Raw genomic sequence first — 17,548 nt, 5'->3', positions numbered from 1 at the left:
TGACTCTTCATTATGATCTGTGAACTCACCCATGAGAAAGCTTTTCTTTGACAAATCACTGTGAAATGCGCTGAAAGCCTGTACTGTCTGAGGCCTGGGTACTCCTGAGGCCTGTGGCCAGGAGTCTCTGACATAGGGAAGGTGTAATTGCCAAAACCAAAAAGTAGAACTGATTTTCTTTAGCTTTGATAAGCTCCACTGAAGAAGTCAAAAGACTATTTTTTGTTTGGCTGGGTTTTGTTGTTGTTGTTGTTTTGTTTTTTGGTTTTTTTTCTTTTTTTGCTATAATAATCAGAAAGCAAGATGTAAAGACTTCTATGGGCCCACACTTCTTTCTCAGGTTTGCAGAAGATGTCTCTGCCTCTCAGGCCTTTTCAGTTTCCCTTTAGCCAATTCTTCAAGAATAAACAGCAGCCTCTCCACTGTAGAACCCAATGGTTTCCCCTTCTTGGGTCTCACTGAAACCGAGCAATGTTCAGCCTTTATCAGACCTCGGCTCCCCTGTCTTGGCTCATCTGCGCCTACGGCACCTTCTTGGCTGTTGCTGTGGCTGATTTGATGCAGACATTCCTCAGAGTTCCATGTTCCATCCACTTTGGTTCATTTCTTCCTCTACTTCCCCAGGATAATTCTTCATAAAATTCTTAAATTCAGTTAAAACTCATGCTTTCCCTTTAGTTGTTCTCTCCCCAAACCCACTTTGCTCAAGAGTTCCCTGTCTGTTGTTGGCACGGGTTTGTTCGGAGGAACCCTGAATAGAAACTGCTGGCTGGTGGTTCTCTTCTGCCCACCGTACCAACTGGTTCCGTTCTGTGCACGCATCCTGTCTCTGCCTTGCAGTCCCCTTCCTTACTGATCCGAGCTATCAAAGTAGACGCTGGTCTGCTTGTACCCAGTATCGTTTCTTCTCAGCTCACCCTTGCTTATCAAGTTTTATTAATAAATGCACCAATAGATTACACCACCACTCCTCAGTGATTCATCTAAGTTCTCATAGTCCTGGTATCTGTAAATAGTGCCATGGTTTATGAAGACCTTCGCAGGCTGCTGCCCAAGGGATTCTGGGTATCCCACTTTAATTCCTCAATTCTATTTCACTCCCCCATATTCATCACAAACATCTACCTCCGTTCATTTAAGACGACAAAGCATTCTCTTTTCACCTTTAGCAGCTCACCACTTCCACAGCTTTCTCCTATCCATCCAAACATGGATCACTTTGACCCCCAGAGCCACACAGTAGTTTGTCTGTAGCTGCATGACAGCACCGATTTTTCCTCCAGAAGCCAGGATGCTTTTGTGAAGTCTCTACCTCCAAAGAGCCTAACATGCCTGCATACAGAGAGACATCATTATTAGCTAAGTAATTTATTTTACTGTCGAACTGGAAATAACTATCATGCCAGCGGCAGGCTGACTGCAGGTGACCGTGTCCATGTTTTGTGTATTAGTTTCTTAGGATCCTCGCCCAGGCTCAGCCAGCCCACTTGAACGGCCCTCCAACTTCATTCTTCACTATTTTCCTTCCTTCTGGGCACAGCCCTCTCTGTTTTTTGTAGACAAAATTAAATCTTTGCTTCTCTCATTAATCTACTAGCTGCCATTTAATCAAAAAACTTTCCCTTCTACTTTTCAAATACAAACTAACTCTTATTTTCTTTTTCCCTCTAAGGATGGACTTCATCTTGCAAATTACTCGACATGAGTGGTAATCTCATTTCTTGTGCCTCCTACCCCAAGCACTGCTGCATCCAAAGCCATGAAAGGCAGTTTTGGAGTTTGGGAAACGGACGGGACAGTCTTGAGGAGCTGAGACCCTCCCTTGGGCCTTTGGAGTCATAATTTCAACTTTCTCTCTTCCAAGGCAGTAAATTCGGGAACTGGGAACTACGCCACAGGCCTTCTACCAAACCCGGGGCTGGCGGGAGGCGGGGAGGGGGGGGGGAGTGGGTGGGAAGGTGACGGGGGGATAGGAACACAGAAAGAAGGGCAGGACACTTACGTGTTGGCCTGCACTGATCGTGAGTCAGCACCTTGCGGTCAGTCCTCTGGCTTCCTTCTGCCAGCTCTGAAAGAAAACTGCTGAGCCCCACACCTTGTAGACAGTCGTGTAAACAGATGATCCGAACTTGCTTCCTCTCCACAGACCCCAGACAACTTGTTGGCCACAAATCTCTTTGTAGCTTCGAATGAGGGGCCCATCACAGTCTAGAGCACCCACTACCCAGCCACGAACATTCCTCTAGCCCTCCCAGCAAACAACCTTCGAGAAGGTGAAGGCCTCGTGATCTTGGGTCCAAGTCTCATAACTGCGCAGGCGCACAGCCCACTTCCACGCCACGGGCGGAAGTGGAGCTAACATCGCCACCTTCACCCTGCAGGTTTCCATTCACGAGGCTAACAGAGGCATATGAGTGTGGGCGCTGCACATTCTAGCTGGGGCTTGGAGTGGCTTGTGCAGATATGTCATAGCTATTCTCTCTAATCCATACGAGTTTTATTCAAAATTTTAGCTGACAGAAAAAAGTAAAAAAGAAAGAAAGAAAGAAAAATGAAAACAAGCAAACAAAAAATCCAACGACAACCAAACTTAGGGACAGCATTGTTGCTGCCTTCCTGCTAGGGACTGAAGAACTGAAGCAGCCAGTTGTTTTAGAAGAGAAAGACAGCTGCGACGTTTCAGGTGAAAAACTAGCGAATTTCCACAGGCGCTGCTGCCAGAGACCTCAAAAGGTTTCAAACAACGGCTCACTTCAAGATCCGAGTGGGTGAGCGTGTGTGTGCAAGTAAGGTGTGTGTGTGTGTGTGTGTGTGTGTGTGTGTGGACGCGCCCGCGCGCTCGTGTTCCTCTTCCAGGAAGGTAAAGGCGGGAGGGTGGACAGAACGGGAGCTGAAAAGTGTCCTCACGTGGCCGGCAGAACAGGCAGGGGTGTACTTACAGTGCAGATTAATGAAAATGTTTCGCTGGCAGGAGGGGTTTGATTGCCCTGCTGCAAAATTGCTTGCAGATTCGAAAACAGCATGTTTCATTTCAAGCTTGCTCTCTTGCCATACATTAGCACTTGTCAATGTAACCATTAAGCACGGGCTGTGCAGAAATTTAATTACAAAACCATTTATTTTATTGAAAGAAAAATAAACCCAAGCTACCTCAAATGCATTAGGTAGGTTCAAAACATGTTCAGCTGATAACACCCAAGGGTAGCGAGGCTGCTGCAGGAATAAATGCGTCTTTCATGTGTGCTGAGCACTCGATATTAGAAACAGCTGCCTATAGGTCGCTCCTTATTTACCTTCAATTATGAATTAAGAAACAGCTGATTTAATGAAGGGACTTTTATATTTGAAGTCACTGGGCTATGGTATCTGTTCTCGTGCCGTTTTCTGCCTCGCCTTCTAATCACTGGAATTAAAAATGTTAATGAGGCGAACAGAACTTTTTTATTGAATGGGTTTCCCCTCCCAACCTACCCTTCACCCCCATCTCAGACTTGTCTTTTGTTCCCTAATGGTGGAAGAATGCAAGGTCTGTGGTATTAAAGGAAGTCACAAAAAATGTGCTAAACACATCAAAAAGCCTCCAATCTGTATCTTATTTATGCCTTCTTCCCCTCTTCCACACGCACGTCTTCTCTGCAGTGGGAGAGCCAGTGGAGCACAGCTCTCCGGTGAAATACTAGATTTGGGTCAAGCGGTGGGCTGATGTCACACTGCAAAACGCCTCTCCTTAGCGCTAATGGGCTGCCAATAAGGAGTCTGGTATACCATTCTGCTGGAAGTGGGGGAAAGAATTATAGCCTGAGTGGTTTGGACTGATTTGTCAATTTAACCCCCCCCCCCAACACACACACATCTCCCACCCCGTCTGAGATATCTATCCACAATTTTGTAGACATCTCCTCATGCGATCCACTCAGAGGAGGGACTTGGAAAGAGGAGTTTCTTTTATTTTAATTTCCCCGGTGACAATACGAACTTCTAATATTTCAAGGAGGCATCTTTGGCTCATATGTGGGGCGGGAGGAAGCCTCTACTGAAAGAACATTGTTAACTCTTTCAGCTAAACCCAGATACAGCAGCAACAGACCTGTGGCACTGGCCCAGAGACGGTCCATCACATGCTCTGACCTCCTAGGAGGGCTTCCTGGCTTATTTCAGAGAGGGGGCTTGGGCCTCTAGAGCATTCTGGAGAACCGCTGCTAGTGTTCAGGGACACCCACATTACAACACTACCCTAAGATGTCTCCTCACTAGGAACAAAGAGACATTCATTGTCCAGAGTGACATCAACTCTCACCTGGATATGTGACTGCCTTTGGCCCTGCTGGCCTGTTTTTCTCTAAGACCCTAGGAATCTGCGGCAGGAAAAACACACTTCAGAAATAGAGCAACTCACCACTCCAGACAGACAGACAACATCTTTAACCAACAGATGGGGGAAGGGTAGGATGGCAAACCAAAGAAGCCCCCAAGTCAAGAGATCTCCATCAAGAAGGCATCACCCTAAAAATACAAGGAAAAGAAGGACACTGGGGAGAGAGCAGTTGTTAACGCACTTCTGTAGACATCCTAAGCATGGTTAATGCACTTCTGTAGACGTCCCAAGCATGGTTAGCACATTGCTGTAGACGTCCTAAGCATGGTTAACACATTGCTGTAGACGTCCTAAGCATGGTTAGCACATTGCTGTAGACGTCCTAAGCATGGTTAGCACATTGTTGTAGACGTCCTCAGCATGGTTAATGCACTTCTGTAGACGTCCTCAGCATGGTTAATGCACTTCTGTAGACGTCCTAAGCATGGTTAACACATTGCTGTAGATGTCCTCAGCATGGTTAACACATTGCTGTAGACGTCCTAAACATGGTTAACACATTGCTGTAGACGTCCTGAGCACGGTTAACACATTGCTGTAGACGTCTTAAGCGTGGTTAATGCACTGTTGTATCATACTCCGCTAAGTATACTCCCTAAGTATCATACTCCGCTCAGTAAAAGTGCACACCAATTCCATATGATTCCGCTAATGTAACATGAGGGCCAGCTTGTTGGGGTTTCTGTCCCGCCCAGTACCCCACATCCGTCAAGTCCCAAAGAAAATCACAGAGTCTACATTAGTTTATAAACTGATTGGCCTATTAGCTCAGTCTTCTTATTAACTAATCCTTACATCTTACAGTAACCCATAATTCTTGTCTATATTAGCCATATGCCTCAGTACCTTTTCCAGCTGTCAGCTCACATGTTACTTCTTCAGTATTCTGGGCAGAAATGCGGAGGGAGCTTCCTGCTTCCCAGAATATTCCTGTTCTCATAGCCCTACCTCTACTTCCTGTCTGGTTGACCCACCTATACCTCCTTCCTGGCCAATCAGCGTTTATTTAAAACATGATTCACAGAATACAGACAATTCTCCCGCACCATGCTAATGTCCCCTCCTACTTTAGCCTGGGGTGCTAAAGAGGCCCCCCTGGGCTTACAACTGCTATTACATGTACATTGTCTATTATGTAATATTTCCAGACCTGGGTTTCAGGCAGGGGCATTAAAAATATATCCTAACTTTAGAAATAGCAGTATTTTTTTTAATTAAGTAGCACAGTGGATTATCATTTAAGAATGACTTTGTTATTGTTTCATTTGTTTGGTTTTCGAGATAGGGTTTCTCTGTGTCCCCCCTGGCTGTCCTGGAATTCACTCTGTAGACAAGGTTGGCTTCAAATTCAGAGATCCACATGCCTCTGCCTCAAGCGCTGAAATTAAAGGCCTGCAACACAGCCATCCAGCAAAAAAAATGGCTCCTTTTTTATGGTCTTCATGAGTAAGAAGACAAAGTCCAGGGGAGAGAGAAGGTGTCTTCTCCTAGGAGTGTTGCGACAGCGTGGATGAAGCAGGCAAGCTCTTCCAGAACATCCTGCGGCTCAAAGGCAAGAGGAAGGGAAGATGGACTGAGCATCCGTGTACAGGGGCCGCCTGGGGGTGTGAGAGGAGCACATGCCCGAGGAACAGGGAGGGAGATATTTCACTTAAAACATCCGTCTCACAGTCAAAGGTACCCCTTTTCCCTTTGGAACCCATAGCCAGCTCAGGAGAAACCCCTTTTCAGGCAGGCTAGTGGCAATGGGACCAGGCCTGGAAACGGAGCTTTCTCTCCCTGATCTTTCTTCTCTTCTCATCTCTCTTCTTCTGGGGTCCACAGAACTGAGCTGATAATATATTTACAACATTTGCTTATAGCCTTTTATTGAGATCTGTGTCTTGAATATTTTCTACATGCTGGGAACTATGCTTGCACTGAAAGGGCAGTCAAGATGAAGATGGCTTTTTAATCATGTTTTATTCAAAAATCATGATATTGCATGTTTACTATTTACACATCTTATTGTAATAGATGTCTACTGTATGTAAAACCTGAGTTGTAGCCTTCAACATGGATGGGAAAAAGAACTAGAACGACATAAATGCGTTCTTCTAATGAATGGCTGGGTGAGTGGACTGGGAGATTAATCAACAGAAATTATCCTGTCTGAAAACAAGAGACAAAAGAGATTGGGAGAGAGAGAGAGAGAAAAAAAAAGAACAGGCTGCAAGTACACGTGAGACAATGTTCAAAGTCTCTAGTTAATTACTGTTCCAGATGGAAAGGACAAAAATAATGAGGTAGAACTGTATTTGAGAAAACATTGGCTGAAAGGCTTCCATATTGAAAGATGTAAATTATATGTCCCAAATCACAATAAACCCCAAACAGGAAAATTATAAATAAAGCTTCAATATCATAATTAAACTGCTGAGAACTAGAGACAAAGGGAAAATATTTCAAGGAGCCAAAATAAAATGATACATACAAGGTAATGATACTTCGTATGTCTATGGACTCACAGTGGATGTAAAGGAATGACCAATAGACTATACTGGTCCAGGTTTTTACACTCTGTGTGATGAGATACAATAGTAAGTAAGTGCACAAGAAAAATTCAAGGATGTTAATTGTAATTACCAGGTCATTTAAAAAGTAATTCAAAATTCTATAACTTAAAAAACTTATAAGTTAAAATAGCATAAAATATATTCAAGCCGTCTAAAAGAAGTCAAAAAGGGATGTGGGTAGAGGAACTAAAAGCAGATGAACTAAAAACTGTGCTACTAAAAATTTAATCATAAAATTATATTAATAATGATATTAAATGCTAGTGTGGTGTTCTTGTGAGACCCCCTAACAGTGGAGCTGATGGATCTCTGACTCTTTTGCCTGCTCTTGAGACTCTTTTCCTCTTGTTGGGTTTCCTTGCCCAACCTCGGTATGAGGGCTTTTGCCTTGCCTTATTGCATCTTGTTTTGTCCTGTTGGAGTGCCCAGTCTTGGAAGCCTTCCCTTTTCTGAAGGGGAAACAGAGGGGAAGTGGGTCTGTGAAGGGAAGAATTGGGGGGCAGTAGCTAGGAGGAGTAGAGGGAGGGGAGACTGTGGTTAGGATGTGTAGTAAAAGAGAAGAAACTATTTTCAATAATAAAGACAAAGACAAAAAAAAAACTAAAATGTTCAAATAAAGAGATGAGATCTCCAGAACAGATTTGTTTGGTTATTCATTTATTTATTCTTCCCTCATACAAGACATTCTGACCACAGCCTCCCCTCCCTCCATTCCACCCAGTCAGATCTGTTTTCTTAAAGCACAACCCATTAATATACTGATGAAGGAGATTAACTCCAAGAGTCAATTAGCAAGGAAGCATGATAATTCTAAGTGCCCATGTGCCTAAGAGGAATTTCAAACTGGGCCTGATGGTCCAGTCTCAAATCTTAACTACCTGAGAGTCCAAAGTAAAAGAATCATAGTTCAGAGCTAAGCCTGGGTAACTTACTGAGATCCTGTCTCAAAATAGAAGTTAAAAGAGGGTTTTGGATACAGCTCAATGATAGAGGTCCTGGCTAGTATATGTGAGTACTGGGTTCAATCTCCACTACTGGGGCAGGGGATAATGAACCTCATATACATGAAGCAAAAGCTGACAGAATAAAAAGAGAAGCTGAAAACATTATAAGTCTAGTAGGTTAAAAAAAAAATCCTGCTCTGCAATTGATACAGCACAAGATAAAATAAGCCCTGAAGCCACAGAGGGTTTCAGCAACTCCATCAGCGCCTCATCCCAACTGGTGTTTAGAGAAAAGAACGTAACTGCTGGCTAATATGCCTTCTTTCCAATTCCATCAAGGCAGAGTCTGGACTCGTAGAACAAAGGACAGAAATAACAGCGTTATGTATCTGTGATCGTAATGTGCTTGGCACTATCCTAGATGCTGGCAACGTAACGAGAAATAAGAAGGCAAGGTTCTTGCTGTTGTGACTTATACCCCGTCAGGGACAGCAGGCGAGTGTCAGGCACACAAACAAAAGGCCACAGATTGCTAGTGCTTTGCACAGAATAAGTAGAATGCTGTGATGGGGAGATTATTCTCCAAGTAAGGAGAAAGTCAGACTGAAATAGGGAACAGAAAATATTACAAGTGTAGTAGGATATTTGAACACTCCTCCTCTCTAGTAAGCTATTTTTTTTAAAAAAAATCCAATATTAGCAAACAAAGTACACACTTGTAAGCAATTTATAGACAAAAGAAGAAATTAGAAGCCATCAATTATTTAAAACTCAAGGGCAGTGAGTATATGACAAAAAATTGTGACATGCAACTAGAACTATTTCAAAGGAATTTTATGGCTTTGAACTTTTATGTTAAAAAAGAAAGGTATAAAATTAATGACATTTCACCCCAAACCCAGAGTAGTCCAGAGTGGGCAAAAATACAATAAGGGTAAGCACAACAATAATACGACCACTGTAACATAAAACAGAAGGAGGACAGCCATGCTACAGTCATTTCAAAACCTGCAGACAAACCATTTGACAAACGTGTATTCAAGATAAAAACTCTCAGCAACCCAGCAAAGAACTTTAACCTAATAAAAATTATCTTACATGATATCACATTGAAGCAACTTTCCTCGTGGTTTTGGAAATAAAGCCAAAGGACCCTCTCTCATCACATCTTTTCACTCTGGTTTTCTGAGCCATTGCTCTACATCCGCGGCTCTCGGCCTTCCTGACACTCAGCCCTTTCAGACAATTCCTCATGCCCTACAACACCGCTTCTCACCCCTGCTAATGCTGCAGCCTTTAATACAGTTCCTCATGCTATGGTGACCCCCAACCATAAAGTCGTTTTTGTTGCTACTTTATAGCTGCAATTTTGCTACTGTTGTGAATCATAATGTAAATATCTGATACGCAGTGTATCTGACATTCAGCCCTGGGGCAGTCATGACCCACAGGATGCAGACTATTTAAAGACCAGAAAGAAAGTGTCTTTATTTGTGGATATGTCTTAAGGAGAAATAGCTAATGAGTCTATAAAATCACTACAGGACCTAGGAAATGGTTTTATTAAAGTCCTGTGTTATAAGCTCAATATAAAAATTAACTGTATTTTATAGATTTGGCAGTAAACATCTGGAAGTGAAAGGTAAAGATTAGCTTATGATTGACAAGAATTCTTACTAATTTGACATGAGAAGGGAAAGCAGGAGACTCTGCCGTCACTCTTTGCCTACAACAGAGTCAAAATTGAAAGTGGAGGCTAAATCTAAATATAAATGTCTTAAACTGGCCAGCATGTAGAAGGAAACATAGGGGAAACCTTTTATGAACTTGGCAAGGATTTTGTTCAACTATGGCAGCAAAAGCATAATCCATGAAAGAAAAGATAAACCTGGCCTCCGCCCAAATGAAGCAGGAAGCTGAGTAACACGTTATTAATAGCTTTACAATGTATGCTTACACAAGTCACACAGCCAGCGAATAGCAGAGCCTAGAAATGAACTCAGAGTAGTCTGTCTCCCGAATCCGTGGTTACGTGCATAATGTTCTAGAACGAATTATGCTCCAGTTGCAAGCTGCCATGCATGGAGCCGATCTCGGCAGCACCGCTGTGCCTTGGGACTAATCAGTCCGGGGCACCTTCAGCTGCAGGCTCCTTCTGGATCCGGGGCAGCCTGAGGGCTGGGGCTGCCGTGACGCTCAGCTTTCACCAGGTCCAGCAATGCTTCATCACTAAAGAAAAATGTTATGACGGAGGTTGCGACACGCTGTCTTCCCCATGCTAGCCTAGTCGTGATGACTTGTTTCTGCTGCAAACAAGGACTGCCCATGTGACGGGTGTCACCCCAGAGGCTATACTCAAGTGAATACAGTTAGGCCAGGGTAGTTCTTGGATGCACAGATGAGGTTTGAACTCAGTGTGGTTTCTGCCCAGCGGAATATGCCCTGCTCCCTTCTTTTCCACCATGTTAAACTCAGGATAAAACTTGTAGTAGACTTCAATTAAGACTTGATGGAGACGTGGCTTGTAGATGTCATTCTAAGTTTTTCCTAATTATGTATTTCTAAACTCCAGACCTGTGATGGCTACAGTATCTTCTGTGTTCTCTGAGGCAGTACATACAAATCTCTTTAAAATTAAGCCTCTGCCTCAGTAGATCTGGGGATAAGAGCCAGGACTCCATGCTTTTAAACAAACTTCGAAGTAATACTGATGCTGCCCACACATGGCCCAGACTGTGACTGGCAAGGCCAGAAGACATAAGTTGCCAGGCAGAGTGTCTCTCTTCCTTCCGAGTCAGAACTCAAGGAAAAGGTGTTTCAATTCTCTCTATCATGGAAGAAGGTTTACCTAATTTCTTTTAACTCCTATGCACATTCATTTATGTTTGAAAACACAAGCAAGAACATACCGTGTCTGCAGGAATGCCAGCAGGTCAGTTAGGGAACGTGAATTGCCAAGGTTAGGCATCACTTGCTGCCTGGTGTTGGTCCGAATAATTTGCTCCCCACCTACCAGGTTCATGTATTGAAATCTCTTTACTTCTCCTCCTTTCCCCTTACTTCCTCCTCTCCCATTCATGGGGGTAGATCAGATCCCAGGCATTAGTGTTTCTGAAGAACAGGCCCCCACTTCTTCTACCATGTGAGGTCGCACGGAGAAGACCCAGTCTATGAACCAGGTGCACACCAGACACCGACAACGTCAGTGCCTTCACCACGGACTCCCCACCCTCCAGGACTATGAGAAATGCTTCTGCTGTTCCTCATCTACCTGGTTTGTGGTATTCTGCTACAATAGCTCGCACAGACAAAGAAGGGCTCTTAAGCAAACCGAGGCACGTGCATTTTGAAGGCCATTTCAAGTTTTGCCAGGCTACCTTCTGTTGATCAAACTTGCAACCCTCTAAAAATATTGAAAGTGTCTGTTGGGTGTCCTCCAAGGTCCCACACATGAGATAGGTGGCAGTTGCTGCTATCCTGCCCATGCTCTGCAGAGAACCCAATAAATGCAGTCATTTTTTTAAAACTCTTTTGGCTCTTTTGGGGGGTCTGCCACCCAACTCTTACTTATGAATGCCTGGCCTTAGCTTGACTTATTTCTAGCCAATATTTTTTTTTAATTATCCTGTCTACCTTTTGCCTCTTGGATTTTTCCTTTACTTACTTCTGTAATCTTACTTTCCTCTTACTTCATGACTGGCAGTGTGACTGGGTGGCTGGACCCTTCTTTTCTTGTTCCTTGATCTCTCTTGCTTCCCGGTCCCTCTTCTTCTCCTTCTTTTTATTCTCTCTGCCTGCCAGCCCCTCCTATCCTTTCTCCTGCCTTGTTATTGGCTGTTTATTATCTAATTCTTTATTAGACCAGTCAGGTGTTTTAGACAGGCAAAGAAACACAGCTTTACAGAGTTAAACAAAAGCAACAAAAAATGCAGCACATCTTTGCACCATTAAACAAATGTTGCACAGCACAAAAAATGTAACACACTTTAAAATGATATTTCACAACAACACCTGGCTTCCATCTTGGTATCTGGCCCTAGATCACCCTGGGAAAGGATTTCCCATCTACCTTTCACTCAGTGTAGTTGTATTTCTCTTGCTGACAGTCTGCTGAGTTGTGCACTGGGAAGAGACACTTTCTGCTTCCTGCAGACTTGCCACCTGCTCAGAGACAGAAGGCCGGTAGCTAGGCAGGGGGAGTGAGGAGTAAAATCGTGGACTGTGCTTCATACACTATGACCGCTATGCGAGTAGGGTCCAGGCACTACCTCCTGGAGGAGCTTCATGGAAGGTTCTGGGTCATGCTTGATGGACAGGAACACAAGGTGAAACCAGACAGTGTGAACCAAAATCAAGGAACTATATATGAGGACGCCTCCAGGCAGTCGGGAGACAGTTGCCTGGATTTCAGAGCCTTTCCAGATGCATACTTCTCTTACCAGTGCCTGACCAGACATTCCATGAGCATTTCCATCTTGTTATAGGTCAGGCTAGGGTAGCTCATTCCACCAAAGGGAGGAGTCAGAGGATTTGACCCAAATGAACAGATGAAGGTGGAAAACAACAAAGAACAGCAACACAAAAACCAACAGCGCTTCAAATTTTCCGTTGGAAAAAGAACACAGACATCAGTAACCTTGAAATAAAATAGGACAGCAGCATGAACTAGACGAGGTGTCCTGCAAGGCATCTCCCATCATTCCTAGGAGAAAGATCGGGGACACAACCTTAAGAACAGGGATCTGCCTGCTGGAGCTGATGCTAGAGCTAAGCTCTGGGCCTTCTGGCCCATGGAACCACAGTGACACTGATTCCTGTGAGTTTCTGCCACTCTTCTACCTCAATACCTCAATAAGCTGTGAGATAATATTTATTAATGTGTTTGTGTTAGTTAATGTGCCTTAACTGTTTGGCATAAGATGGGGGTTCCTGGAAGCAGAGTGGCTGGAGCCCTCCTACATGATGGGACACTCTTTACAAGAATAGGGAGGGCTAGGCCTCCTTAGGGTCAGCCTCCAACTCTGGGAAGATGCCCAGAACCTCTACCTTATAGGTAAATGATGTGGAATTCCCCTCTATATACTACTTTGGCCTATGGCAGGGCAGAATAGAGCTAGGCAGGAAAACTAAACTGAAAGCAGGGAGAAAGCAGGCGGAGTCAGAGAGATGCCATGTTGCTGCCAAAGGAGAAAGACACCGGCATCATGCTGGTAGACCACAGCCTTGTGGTGATACATAGATTAATAGAAATGGGTTAATTTAAGATGTAAGAGCTATCTAGGAATACATCTAAGCCATTGGCCAAAAAGTGTTGCAGTTAATATAGCTTTGTGTAATTATATGGGTCGGGACTGCCAGAAAACCAACACGTAGTCTCCACTTATAGGTAAGTTTCTTTGGCTTTGCAGCTGAGCCATGGGGAAGGCCATGGGGGTTTGCAGCAACTGTATGCAAGCTTCCACAAGGACAGCCAGGAGTCCAGCCCTTGCTGCTTGGAGTTTCTGCTCAAGACGGCTTTGAGAACCTTTAGCTGAGTGACATTCAGATTTAGGGAAAGCATCACAATGGCAGAAAGAGCACTGCAGTGTCACCTGCCACAGATTCGTATGGGACATACATACTACTAGTCCATGATGACCAAGAATTCAGGGCTTTTTAGCCTCTGTCCGCGCAAACTAGCTACTCCCTTGTATAACATGCAATAGGTTTCTGCAAGGTCACTATTCTCAGTTCTCCACTATTCACCATCTGGGTGCCGGCCTTCAACCTGCCTACATCTTCAAGACCCATGGCACTTTCCACTCTACAGGTCACAATGAGCTTGTGTTTCCTCAGGATTAGATTGTCTCAACTGCAAACCTTGGGAGATTTAACATAAGCAGGGCATGGGCAAGAATACTAAAGTAATCAAAATGGGAAAGTATGACCTGTCTTGTATTGGCTTCCATTTTATTTTACTTTATTGCTTATTTTTTACTTTTAGAAGGGCTATATTTTTTGTCAAGGCTATGTCTCCCAGACCTGAACTCAGATTGTCATTTGCTGACCTCTGCCCAGCAACACTCTGTCTCACACACAAGGTTTTCCAATCAGGTCTTATGTGTGGTCACGTAACCATTCCCGTTTGATTCTCAATAGACCAGGGTCTCCTTCAGAGCAAGTCATAAGTCTAGTGCACGGCTAAAGAAAATGATGCATGAAAAGCTGCTGGGATAGAGCCTAACATGTAGTAAGAGCTCAATACATGCTAGATATCACTATCATCATCATCATCATCATCATCATCATCATCATCCTTTGCATTACACCAGACAAGAGATTTTTATTTCTTCAACCGCTGAACAAAGGCAGCGGATAGGAGCTAAATAAGAACTTGTTAAATGTTATTGCAATAATACAGTACCAAGAAAACTGAATGGAGGATTGGAAAGCACATAACATAAAGGTTAAAGACAGTGTTGCTGTGGCCTGGGGGCACAGGCCTGCAATCCCAGCTACACTGGAGGTGGAGACAGGAGGTTCCAGGTTGCCTCGGATAACTTATTGACACCCTGTCTCAAAATAAAAGGGTTTTCTTTTCTTTTTTTCTTTCAGGCTGGGAATACAGTTGAAGTATCCTTGCACTTGCCTTGCAGGTGTGAGTTCTTAGTCCTCACAACTGAAAACAAACCAGGGAGCAAACAAATAGAAAGCAGGGACCCACGGACACCACAGTTGGTGTCCAAATGCTGGACCCGCTGTTTGAACTGATTTCCCATCCTTAGGGGACTCTCTGCTTCCTGGATTGTGTGTCCCTTCACAGGTCTGTATGAGAACTGAGTGGGTGATGAAGTGGTGGTGCATTGAGCTGTGCCTGGACTGCGGCCAGTCTCACATAGATGCCCTAAATACAAACGTTACCAAATAAAACCTTAAGGGAAAAGAAATCCCAATGATATCAAGAAGTCTGGAGCTGTGTTCTAAGAGACTAAGTTGCCTTTTCTTTGGTATCTTTGCAAACAAGCTTCATGTATTAATTGTATGGACCTGCAGCTCTTTTTCCAAACAGATGCAGAAAGACACACTTTAAGGTCTCTGTGTGTATAGACATACTTATCCAAGCTCTCCTCTCCCTTAGGGCAGGGGAGTTTGTGTGATGCCTCCTTTGTCCTTTAGAGACCCAGTGTGAGCATTCATCACAAATCTGCTGTCAGCTGTCAGTGACTGTGGAGAACAGGAGCCTGTGATCTTACCCCAACTTGGGACAACTCTGCAGATCACTTGGCCCCAGAGTGCCCCATGAGGTCATCGGAGACCCCTGATGGAAGGACATGCTGATCAGAGGCTCTGTATGGGACTCCTCCCTCCCAGCTGGGACAGTTAGGGTTGCTCCCTCCTAAATGTCCTGCACACTAGTCTCCACCCCAGGAAACTGAGCATGGGATATGAATCGGGGGAAATTCCTTCTGGTTTTACCTCCAGTGTATTCTTCCCTTGACCTGTCTATACCTAACTATGGTCTGGTTTTCCTGGGACAGGTAGTGACTTTAATTACTCAAATATCTTACTGCCCATAGCAGTGCCTTATACTTTCAAAACATTTGAAGTTTGAACAATAAATTACACAGACACTCTCATGTCTCCAGGCCTCATTGATGGCGAGGAGACATGAGATCATGTTGACATAATCTGAATTTCCTGAGTCTGGAACTCTTTATGAGCATAACATGGGGACCTCAGCATTCTCGAAGACGTTATGGGCTGGCCTAATCTTCCTTCCTCCCCAGGATATTAGGGAGCCAATCCACTCTCACCTGATCAAACTGTAACCCAGCCCCGCTCTTAACCTCCTCTGAGCTGTTGCTCATACCCCAGTGTTGATGGATTCCTCCCATCCCACACCCCTTTCACTGCGCAGTCCTACAGCTCAGGAGCATGGACGGCCTCTGAGCGCATCGCCACTGCCACAGCCCAGGCAGCTGAGGGAGGTGCTCTGAATGCTCACTCAGCCTAGGATTTGCCTCTCATTCCTCAGATATTGACAGTACCTTCCCTTGGCAGAAAAGGAGACCTGTTTGGGTATAATCTGCCTCAGTTTACCTACAAAGCTCATTCTAAAAACCTCCAATTATATCAGAAACCCTTATTTTTACCAATCATAATAGCTCAATTTCCCTCCAGGAAGTTTCCTCACATCCTATGTGAGTCATCACAAATAGATGTAAGGGAGCTGTACTGTAACTCTACCTGAGCCAGGTCTGTATACATGCAGACCTTGCTTGGCACAGACGTGCAGGGACCATAAAAGTGACTGGGTAATTGGAACCATACAAAGTAACCTTAATAATCAGGAGGGGAACTCACAATTGCCCTGTGACCTTTAAAAGTTTTTGTCAAAACATTAAAAAACCCCTTGCTGTTGGTTATAAATGCAGAGGGAAATGAAAAATTAGTAAAAATAATGATGATTTTATTAGCCTATAACTTTGAGCATTAGAAACACTGATAATTAAAGTGTTTTATTTCTGTATAAAAACCGTATCAAAACTAGTTTGAACAGCCCTTGCCTTCTTCCTCTCAACGTATACGGCAGTACCAAAAGCAAGCGTCTCTCTTGCCCTGCGAAATGGCCATGTTTTGTGGCAAGTCTAGATCAGCCTCTGAATTTTAGTTTTTGCTCTTGAATGCCATAAACCCCAAGAAGATTCACTGAGCTATAGTCTCCTGTGACTTTGCTTCCTTTGGGACCACTTCACTTTCCGGGACCTGCGCTTGCCTGTACTTGACACCCACCAACCCATCAGTTCTGAAACCACAGGACCAGCTTTTGTTTAACCAGGTTCTTCGTCCATCTGCTTCACCGTTTGCCTTCGATGTAACAGCTGATTTCATTGGTCAAACTAACTCCAATCGCTGATCTAAAGGAGAAGAAAGCACTCCATTTTGACCTCCACTTTCTACCCCTGCCGTGATGTCCACCCCGGGATGTTACAGTCATTGGACTTTTCTACTGTGGCTTGGACCACACCTTCACGCCTTGTCTGTTTTATCCTAGCTTTGTTCTGTTGCTCATTTCCAAGTCTTCGGATCACATCCAGTTCCTTTTCAGCAGGCATCGCTCATTTTTAAATTGTATTTCTGATTCTGGAAGCTTCCCTTCTACGACCCCTCACCTGCATGCGTCTCATCACTGGGAGACAAAGTGGTCTAACCAGCCCACATTTTGCTGTCTGAGCCTGAACTAACCAATGAGTAGCGGTCAATCACAGACAGACTCTGAAAAAAGTGACGTAATTGGTCATGCCCTGGTGCACTGACACTGTTTGATCGTGGTTTGCGTGCTGATGGCGAAGCAAATGGTTAACATTTATAACACAGACTTTCTTTGCGTGGAAGGATATGTACGGCCTTCAGATTAGTTAAACGCCAGCCCCTCACAACCTGGTTCAAATTGCAGTCGTGCTGGGACTCCATGCAATTACAGTTAATACACTGCGGTGACGGCAATTTGAGCAGCTTGCTGGGAGTGACATTAGTTGGCAAAGCTGAAACTCATGCGTGTCAGTGCTGGCAACGCAAGGGGTATTTTATTAATATTATTTACCAACATCTGTAGCATATTTACGGCCCTGTGCTGCAGCCTCCGTGTGGGTGGGTGGGTGGGTGGGTCAGCCCTGCCAATGGATGGTGAGCAG

This window comes from Myodes glareolus, chromosome 6, assembly GCF_982192425.1.
Source record: "Myodes glareolus chromosome 6, mMyoGla1.1, whole genome shotgun sequence".
In the NCBI taxonomy this organism is placed as follows: Eukaryota; Metazoa; Chordata; class Mammalia; order Rodentia; family Cricetidae; genus Myodes; species Myodes glareolus.
This window is presented reverse-complemented; position numbering follows the sequence as displayed.